This window comes from Propithecus coquereli, unplaced genomic scaffold (assembly GCF_000956105.1).
Source record: "Propithecus coquereli isolate 6110/MARCELLA unplaced genomic scaffold, Pcoq_1.0 Scaffold670, whole genome shotgun sequence".
NCBI classification, from domain to species: Eukaryota; Metazoa; Chordata; class Mammalia; order Primates; family Indriidae; genus Propithecus; species Propithecus coquereli.
Window position 1 is genome coordinate 249,571 of NW_012152730.1, and position 10,957 is coordinate 260,527.

Genomic DNA, 10,957 nt, shown 5'->3' on the forward strand with positions numbered 1-10,957 from the left:
ACTATAATGGTGTTGCTGTTCATCAAATTATTTAGGTTAAGTAAAGTTTGCTTTATGAATCTGTTATTATTTATACTTAAAACACATTATGAAAATAACTAATAAAATTTTTCACTAGAAAGTTGTCTTTCTAATAGCCTCTTGGGTAGAGCAAATTATTATTAATTAAAACCAATAAATACAGCCTTGAACTTTTGTTGCAAGTGGAAAATGAATTTCAAATTCTTTTAATAGTTACTTAAAATGGCTTACAAAAAGCTCCTTTTGGGCAAAATTTTTAACTTCCAAAGCCAATTGCTTTTTCTACCAGTTACTGTAACATTGTACCTGTGATTGTACCTATCAGGTACGATGTACACTATTCAAGAATATGATTACCCATTCATATTCAGCACATAAGAATACCATCAACAAAACTGCTATTAACATATACATCTCAAATAATGTGGTTCTGATGCTCCTTCAATTTCTTTATTCTTTGGAATGGTTGGAACTCTTAACCAGATATTGCAAAGAGACCTGTCCCTCTCTTCAACCTATCTGCTTTGCATTCTTTCAGGGCCTCCATAAACCATCATATTTAAACTCTTAGCCATCATAAATTCTTACTGTACATTATAACAGATACCAGCCTTCACCCTACTCCAATTTGTACCCCACAGTGTACCCTAGATGAAACAAGTTACTTCCCTTTTTAGGGCAGATACAGTACATGAAAAGAATTGTCAAGACATTTCTGCATAAGGTTTATTTTAATAAGGATATTAGAGTTAAGAACATCTATCAGCTTATTTTTCAGTTTAATATATTTCCATTTGCTCACACACTCATCCATACAAGTGCCTCACTCCAATTCCCAGGAGATATTTACATTGTGTCCTTATTATTGGGTCTCAAAATTCAATTTCCTCCTACAAAATTTTTCCATTCCAGCAGAAGTTCACACACACACATACAAATCAAAACTTACTAGTGCTTATCTGACTTTTTAACCATCTTTTGCCTTCATGTATGTAATACATTTGGAATATCTTTTTCCCGTTCTTTGTCATTCCTGTGAACTCTGTACAATTTTCAATGCCCATGCAAATACCACATTTATGATGATTTATGACTCAACAGTTAATCCCTCTAGCATTTGGATCATCTAGTGTTCATCCCCTCTAATATCATGGATCATTTTTCAGTCAATCCCATTTATCTATAAAATACTGAAGAATATTGCATTACTGAGACATCTGTAATGAATTACCACAAACTGGATGACATAAAACAAAGGAAATACACTATCTTACAATACCGGGCACCAGAAGTCCAAACAAAAGTCTTTATCACCAGACCAAAATCAAGATGTCAGCAGGGCCCTACTCCCTTTGGAGACCTTAGAGGATAATTTGTTTCTCGCCTCTTTCAGCTTTTGGTGGCTGCCAGCATTCCTTGACTTACAACCACATCACGCCAATCTCTGCCACCATGAACACATAGCCTACTCCTCTGTGTGTCTGTGTAGGTCTCGTCTGCTGTTTGTATCGACTCTTCCACTGTCTCTCTCTTATAAAAACACATGGGATTATATTAGGGCCCACCTGCCCAATCCAGGATAATCTGCTCATCTCAAAATCCTTAAATAATGGATCATTCTTACATTGCAAGTACCTAACTTACGTTTATATCATGTAGTTGGCCCACAAAGCTATCTTGAAATTGAACTGACTGAAACTGGTTTGTCCTTCATTGCTAAATGTCATTTAATCAGCACTGATTCATGCTTAAAACTAAATACTTCAAAGCAAATAGTGTAAAACTTTACAGAGAAAATAAAGCATTATTAAGATCATGATGTCATATACTTTAGGTCTATTAACTTATTCTACACCATGACCTATGAGTTAAACATCATTATTTCCACATAATACATGTGGAAAGAGGTTCAGAAAGGTTAAAGGATTTTCCTATGATTTCTAGTGTCAGATCTAGGCTTCAAATGCACATATTTCTAAGTCAAAATCCATTTTTCTTTGGTGATTTAAATCATGGCACCATGCTGCCTCCAAAATAAATATTAGAAGGATAAAATAAGGATGACTTATGTATCAGCATAAATTACAATATGAAGTTTCCTTGATCATTAAAATATTAGAAATGATTTAAAAGTAAAAAGCTAACATTTCTTTATTTGCATTTGATAATGATAAATGTGAACTTTAAGCAGTGACTATCTAGTGATAAATTACTAGAAGCTCTCCTGTTTGTTTTGTTGATGCTGTATATAAATGAGTATTTAGGTGAAGGGTTTTGTTTATTTCTTTATTTATTATAGCTTAACTGTTGCAAAACATTATGTGCTGCACAATCCTAGTGCCAACAAATAATGAATAATTACCTGGTACTGGGGTTCTAAATAAGACCCATACCAACAAAAAGATGTCAGTAGGATTTTGGCTCCAGGTTTTTGCCTGAAGGAAGTCATTAAAAGATAAGTGGGAAATCAAGTCTGTTCCCTTGGTAGCAGAATTTCTAGTGTTTGGAGTCATACTGGGAGGGTTATTTTTGGACAACAGCAGTAGCTCCCACATTAAATGGTAATCACTCTTGTATTTATAGATTCCTTGTAAATCAATTCCAGACTGGCAATGAAATGATCTTCTTTATACTTACTTTTAGGCTATTAAAGAAAAGTAATACTGAACAAACTAAAAATTATTACACAATCCTATCCCTCAGTAAATTTCATAGTTCGACCTTACAAAATCATATTGTGGTCTATGTGAGTACTCTTAATGACTTTTCACTATCTGGAAAGTAGCGTTATATTCCAGCTGTGCAAGCACTGAAATTGGCGTTCCAAATGGTTGATGCTTAGGAAGAAAGTTGTGATTGAAACCAGGTGCAGATCATTATGCTTAATAATCAGTGCTTTTCTTTCTCTCTTTTCTTACATCTTAGCATCTTAATGATTCTACAAGTTACTTTTTCCAACTCACAAGTTTCCAGTGACCTAAATGAAGGTGTATTTGCTTAGTAATAACAGCCATTTTGGTCAAATTAAATGAGAGTCAAACTTGAGATAGTCCCCATTAGAGAACAATTCTTGATTAACCTAAATTTATAAGTAATGACAATGAACTATTAAAAGGTGTAGGACAATGAATACAAAATGAATTTTTTGGGTATTAGCAAGTAGCAAATGACAATAAAGAAAAATGTATTTTGCTTGAGAAAAGGTCAAAAATGTATAAGTACTCCATGTACTAAAATTAATAGGGTATCAAGTATTTCTAAAACTATAATGCCACTAACTTGCCATCAATGAATTAAAGTGATGTAGCTATATTTCCACAATTTTTTGTTTATATGTAATAAATGAATTATTCCTCTAAAATTGTGAAATGTCAAGCCTTTTAAAATATACCCTTGAATTACTGAAGTATTTAAAATAAAAACAGGAATAATAATCTTTCATTTTGTGTTCTTTTAATGTATTCAACTTAATATTCAGGCTAATATACAAATCAAGTTAGTAATATATATTATAAATTAGATGTATAAATAATATTAATATGTGCAATTTATTTATAGCTATTACATGCCAGTCTAAACAGAAGAATAAAGTTTAAAAGAATTACTTTGTTACCATCATATATTTATTCTCTTAGTTATTAGAGTCTGCTTTTTTGGATGTTCTAAATAAGAAACAAGTTTATGTAGAAACCTACTTAAATTTCAGCTTTTTTATACTTTCAGTTTCATGGAGAAAAACAGGTGGGAAATCCTAGCAGACTGTACCAATACAATATGATCATTTACAGCATGAATCCCAAATTATAGCTTGATATTTCAATGGCTTTAATATTTATGTCACTGAAAGGCAGCACCACTTTGCACTGTGCTATTCTTTATGGTGCTGACAGATATATTTTTATTTTCCCAACTGTTAAGTTGTATTTTGGTAAAGTTATGAAAGATATATTGTAACATCTCATTTTAATTTTCCTTTTCTTTTTTATGATATGGGCAGAAAGTATCGGTATGGTTGTAACTTGTTTTGTTGTTTTAAATAAGGATTCCAATAGGTAAAAAATCTGCAAACATTCTTAAAATTGAAATTGTTTATATAGTTAATGATGAAGTTAGATAAATTTTCCAACTTCACATAGCTAATCAGAAACCTGGACTATAGACCCAGGCAGTCTAGCTTCAAAATGTACTCTTTTAACCATAATATCATAATGTCCTCATTAAAGTAACTGTCTCTCATCTGGTTGTGTCAATTAATTTCTGTGAAACAAATGACCCTATGAGGATTGACTTCAGGTTGTCCATGACCTTGTATATTCTCTCCCTCCATCCTCCTCTCCACTGCCCCCCTCCAAGAGTGGGTAGAATCTGTGACTTGCTTGTAACCATCAAAATATATCAAGGATGATGTGATGTCACTTCCTTGATTCCTTGATTATGTTACTTTATATAAGACTCGGTCTTCCTGGCATGTTCACCATAGAAACTGCCCTTACTGGTCTAGTGAAGTAAACAGCTGTGGTTGGAAAGCCCACATGGCAAGGAACTGTGGGCACCCTCTAGGACCTGTGAGTTGTCCCTAGACATAGTGAGCAGAATCTAGGCAACCTCTAGTAGTAGCTGAGAGAAACTTCCAGCCCAAACCTAGCAAGAAGCTGAGCTCTAAATTCTACAACCACAGGAAATGAATTCTGCCAACAATCTGAGTGTGTTTGAAAGTAGATTCTTCCTCAGTCAAGCCTCCAGATGAAAACATAGTAGACCGTTTAATTGAAACCTTGAAAGATCCCTAACAGAGGACCCACGTAAGCCATGCCCAGACTCCAGACCCATGGAAATTGTAAAATAATAAATATATGTTGTCTAAATCACAATTTGTCTAAGTGACTTAACAATTTAAGTCTAAGTTTGTTGCAGTTTGTTATATTATAAAATAAGAGATAACCAATACAATCCCCAAATCATGTGTTTTAAATCATCTATTTATTTATCTCACAATTCTGTAAGTTGGCAATTGGTTTTGAGTCAGCTGGATAGTTCCAATCTGGACTTACTGGCTCATGTGTCTGTGATCAGTGGGTAGTTTAGCAGCTGTGAATGGCTCATGAAGGCTTTGGCTGGATGTCTATCCTCTCAGTGTGATTTCTCATCATCCAGTAGGGTATTCGGGACTTGTTCCCAAGGTGGTAGAAGAGTTCTGTTATTCAGTAAGAAGGCAAGCCCAAATGTGTAACTGCTTTTCAAGTCTCTGTTGTGTTACATTTGCTAATGTTCCATTGGTCAGAGCAAGATCCATGAGCAATTCAGACTTAAGTACTGGGATATAGTCTCCACCTTTTGAGAACAGAAGCTGCAAGTATTGTGGACACTTTTGCAATCTTTTACACTGGTATTCTTTATCTCTGCAAATTATACCACAATTCACCCAGCTGATCAAATTTGAAATTAAAGAGACATCCTTGATTCCTCTTATTCTTTCACTCACCACTTCATTTCTTTATCTTTTTGACCTAAACATAATCAATTCGTCCTCTCCAACAGGATGTACCCAATTCAAGACACTAACATCCTTCACTTGGACTGCGTCAATATCCCTATGATTATTCCTCATACCTTTATTATGCCTCCTCCATCTTCTATTCACTATACAGTAGCCAGATGATATTCTAGAAATATAAATAACATTACATAGCTGGATGTAATTTGTGACCTGTATAATGGTCACATGTAAACGTTTTTACAAATGGTGAAAAGAATAGCGGAAAATATTGGTTGAAATTTAAAAAATCTAATGGTCGAGTGGCTCTACAGACCCCAAAGAGTCTAATATTCTTATAATTTTGTAAGTGTCTATACTGACTAGTGCCTGTCAAAGAAAGCAGAGGGACATCTACAATACCAGCTGTTGGGCTTTAGGGCCTTCTGTTTACATAATTAATCTTCTTGCTACTCCTCTTTTGAATGATAATCCTAGTTGGTCCTTGGGCCCTGGCTGAGACTGTTCAGTCCTAAATTTCCTAAATAGCTCTCAGATAAGAGATTCCAATAATATCACAAATTATATCAGGAAAAAAATCAAAAATGTAAAGGACAGATCAATAAAGCTCATTATTAAAATAATTGGCACATTCAGAATTATGTTAAAGGGGGTGGTATGGGATTTGTATATAAATGACAAGTTCTGGTTTTGGTCTAACATTTTCGTCATCAAATATTTATTATGCTATTATAGGCATGTAGGACACTCCAGTGAATAAAACAGACAAAAATAGTCTTTATTCACATGAAGTTTATATTTTCTTGTCTAATCTCTTTTTTGTGTGCTATCTATAACAATAGGGATTTGTACTGCCTGTAAGCTTTTACTGAATTCAGAAAAGTGTGACTGAGTTTGGTCTATGGTTAACTGTGCCTAAAAAACTGAGATGGGTTATATCTAGGTTGAAATAATCTGTCCAGCTGAGAAAAGAATCTAATTGAAAATAAGGGTTTTGTCTATCTGGCACCAAGGTCTCAGCAGAGCATATGTGATAAAGACTGAATAATCTAGATTTTTGATTGATAGATCCATAATTTATATGTAAATGATATTGGAACACATTTACAGAATCAAAAAATTATATTAAGTTGTGTTTTTATATTCTTTATTAACATAAAAGCAGTGTACAATTAAAAATTCATATAACAAATTGAAACAAATTCTATACAAGGAAGCAAGGTTGGTGCAAGGGCATAAATGGTTGACTTTTCATGGTAGGAGAATATATGAGGAAAGGAAACCTGAAAGGCAGCAGTAGTATCAATTATTGCACAATTTTTGTTATGGAAGTAGTTGGTTTGGAATTATGGAGAGGATGGCTAATGTAACCTTCATTATATATCCAGCTATTTTTTTAAAAACCTTCAGACCCTATTTTTCCACAATAGGAATCAAAACAAAATTTTCAAATGTGGAAATAATAGAAACACAACTAACTCTGATAGTTATATGAATGTGGCATTTGAACTCTGATGGCATAATTGGGCTGGATTTGGTCTGCTTCATGGGAGGTTAAGGCAGGAATAGTGTCTACAGAATGTACTCTATTTACTAGAGAAGACCCTAGAGTGACAATATATCTCTTAAGTTGTTTAAAGTGTCTTGGGAGTGATGAGAAGGTGGTTTGTGGTGTATATATTTGCTGTCAGTTATTTAGAGTGTGAAATCAGAGTAAAGCTCAAAACCTCCAATAGAAGCAAGAGTATAGATCAAGAAGTTTTCTTCACAGAGAAAAGGACAATGGAGGCAGAAGGAACTAGAGCTATCAAATTCATTGCTGTCCCAGGCAACTCTGCTTTGACACTTTTTCTTAAAGAATGATTAATGGTAAAAGAATGAACACTTAGTATATTTTCCAGATATGTCTGTAGTCAGTGACAGAAGATGGTAGGAGACAGCTCTGGCAATTTTTCGAAAGTTATGATGTCTAACACTTTGGACTTCAAAAAATTGAACTCTGCATATATTTTACTATTTGGAATGTTCCAAGTGATAAGAAACAAGGGAAACAAAAGAAAATAATAATGACAGCAATTAGAAATGTTGATATGGCTTATCACTTTTACCCCATGGGAACCTAAGGATTATTTTATTTAAGTAGAATTATAAATGACTGGATTGTATGCAGCAACAAACAACGGGTATTATGTGCAGTAATAAGACAAAATGTTTGCATTTTAACAAATCAAATGACTGTTTGATATCTATGAACAAGTACTGAAAAGTTTCTGTTCATGTTCTTTGCCCACTTTTTGTTAGGGTTGTTTGATTTTTTTTCTTGCTGATTTTCCTGAGTTCTATATAGATTCTAGTTATCAGCCCTTTATCGGATGTTTAGCATGTGAATATTTTCTGCTATTCTGTAGGTTGACTGTTTGCTCTCCGGATAGTTTCCTTGGCTGTGCAGAAACTTTTTAATTTGATCAGGTCACATTTATTTATTTTTGTTGTTGCTGTGATTGCCTTCGGGGTCTTCATAAATTCTTTTCTTTTTTTTTATTGCAGCATATTATGGGGGTACAGATATTTAGGTTACGTGTGTTCTTTTCATAGGCCTATATCTATAAGAGTTTTTCCAACATTTTCTTCTAGAATTCTTATGGTCTCATGCCTTAGGTTTAAGTCTGTTATCCATTGTGAGTTGATTTTTGTGAGAGATAACAGGTACGGGTCCTGTTTCAGTCTTCTACATATGGCTGTCCAATTTTCCCAGCACCATTTATTGAATAAGGATTTTTTCCCCCAGTGTATGTTTTTATCTGCTTCTCAAAGATTATATGGGTATATGAGGATGGTTTTATATCTGGGTTCTCGGTTCTGTTCCATTGGTCTATGTCTCTGTTCTTGTGCCAGTACCATGGTGTTTTAGTTACTATAGCCTTGTAGTATAGCTTGAAATCTGGTCAATTGATGCCTGCCAATTTGTTGTTTTTTTCTTAAGATAACTTTTTCTATACAGGGTGTTCTATGGTTCCATACAAAGCATAGAATTAGTTTTTCCAGATCTGCAAAACATGATGTTGGTATTTTAATAGGGTTAGCATTGAATCTGTAGATCACTTTGTATAGACATTGTAACAATGTTGACTCTACCAATACATGACCATGGTATGGTTTTCCATGTTTTCGTCCTCTGCTATTTCTTTTCTCACTGTTTCATAATTCTCCCTGTGGAGGTCTTTCACCTCCTTAGTTAACTAAATTCCTAGGTATTTTATTTTCTTTGTTGCTATTGTGAAGGGTATTGAGTCTTTGATTTGGTTCTCAGTTTGACTATTGTTGGCATATAGGAATGCTGGTGATTTGTGTACATTGATTTTGTAACCTGAGACTTCGTTGAATTTGTTTATCAATTTCAGTATTCTCATGGAAGGATCTTTGGGGTTTTCTAGATATAAGACCATATTGTCAGCAAAGAGCAATAGTTTGACCTCGTCTGCCCCCATTTGGATGCCCTCGATTTCCTTCTCTGTGTGATTGCTCTGGCTAGGACTTCCAGAACTATGTTGAATAGAAGCAGTGATAGAGGGCAATCTTGTCTGGTTCCAGTTTTAAACGGGAATGCTTAAGAGAATTTTTTAAGATGTAAAATTATTTTCTCTCTTCTTTGATACTTTCTGAATTAATTTTCTTTTCTTAAATAGACTTTCCCATAACAATATTTTAAAAATATTTTCCTACATTTTCTTCCAGAATTGTTAAATATTGAAATATTTAGTGCTTTATCTACCTAGGATTTTCTGTGTGAATATAGAGCAAGACAAAGTTCTTTTCCAAAATGATAGCCACTAGTCCTAAAATATTATATTAGAAACTTTATCTTTTCTTATTTTTTTCACATGTCCAAGTTGGTTTCTGGACTCTGTATTCTTCCTGCTTTAATTATTAATCTTTATACTATATCTCGATACCTAGTTAAAAAAACTTACCTTCGGGCTGGGCGCGGTGGCTCACGCCTGTAATCCTAGCACTCTGGGAGGCCGAGGCGGGCAGATTGTTTGAGCTCAGGAGTTCGAGACCAGCCTGAGCAAGAGTGAGACCCCGCCTCTACTAAAATTAGAAAGAAATTAATCTGCCAACTAAAAATATATAGGAAAAAACTTAGCCTGGCATGGTGGTGCATGCCTGTAGTCCCAGCTACTCGGGAGGCTGAGGCAGAAGGATCACTTGAGCCCAGGAGTTTGTGAGGTTGCTGTGAGCTAGGCTGATGCCACGGCACTCGCTCTAGCCTGGGCAAAAAAGAGTGAGACTCTGTCTCAAAAAAACAAACAAACAAACAAAAAACTTACCTTCATTATATTTCTTTTTCACACTGTTTAAGAGATATTATAATTCAGAGCTTGCCCTTTGGAAACATGGACATCTTCTCCTGTTAATCAGGTCTTCCATGTCTGATATAAAAGATTTACATATGAATTAGTTTTTTTCCACAGATCTATTATTAATACTTTTAATTTAGTGTTATTAATTTCAACATCATCTCTATTTAATTACATATTCTAATTGATATGGATGGTCCGTGGAAAAGATATTCACATATCAGTTATGTACCTGGCTAACTCACTGAATATTTTGTATTCTAATAATAATCCAGTTGAGTTTTTGGAATTTTATACTATCATGTATAAAGCTGATGATTTTGCTATTCCTAGCTCCATTATTCATTCTTATTCATTTGATTTAGTATTATTGCATTAGCTAATATTGCCAGTACAATTTTAATAAAATATATTTTTGTCATGTTTTATATTTAATAAATATTTTTAATGCTTCACCTCAAGGAGAGCCTTTTTTATCTGTTCAGTTTTGGACATGCATTTTATCAGCTGGATAATGATTCCTTATATTAGTGACTGAGTTTAATTGTGTTTGACCAGAAACAGATATTGAGAATTATTGTTGAAAGATTTTCATAGTCGATGTACATTATCAAACTTTTTGTATTCATTAATGTACATTATTTTAATGTATTTCCTATTACATTTCTGAATAAAGTGTACATTTGGTAATGATACATTACTTTGTAATTCAATATAATAATTTGATAGATTTGCAATAAAAATATTTATGATTTTTAATCTAAACCATAAGGAAATTCAGCATTTCTTATGCTATCATTTTCTGGTATAAAAATATCACTTTGGAATTGCATCACTGTGATATTGTTACATCTTTTATTGTTTGCTGAAATAGTTTATGCATCATTGGAATTATATGCTTCTTGAAAATTTGGAGAAGTCATTCATAATGCCCTATGATACTGAACTCCTTTAGGAGTTGAGATTTTAATTTCACATTCAATGTCTTTAATAATTCTCTATCAATCAGAGCTGATAAGTTGATCATTTATATTAATATTTTCTTTAATGTTTGCTATAGTTCTAAATCAAATGATATAAA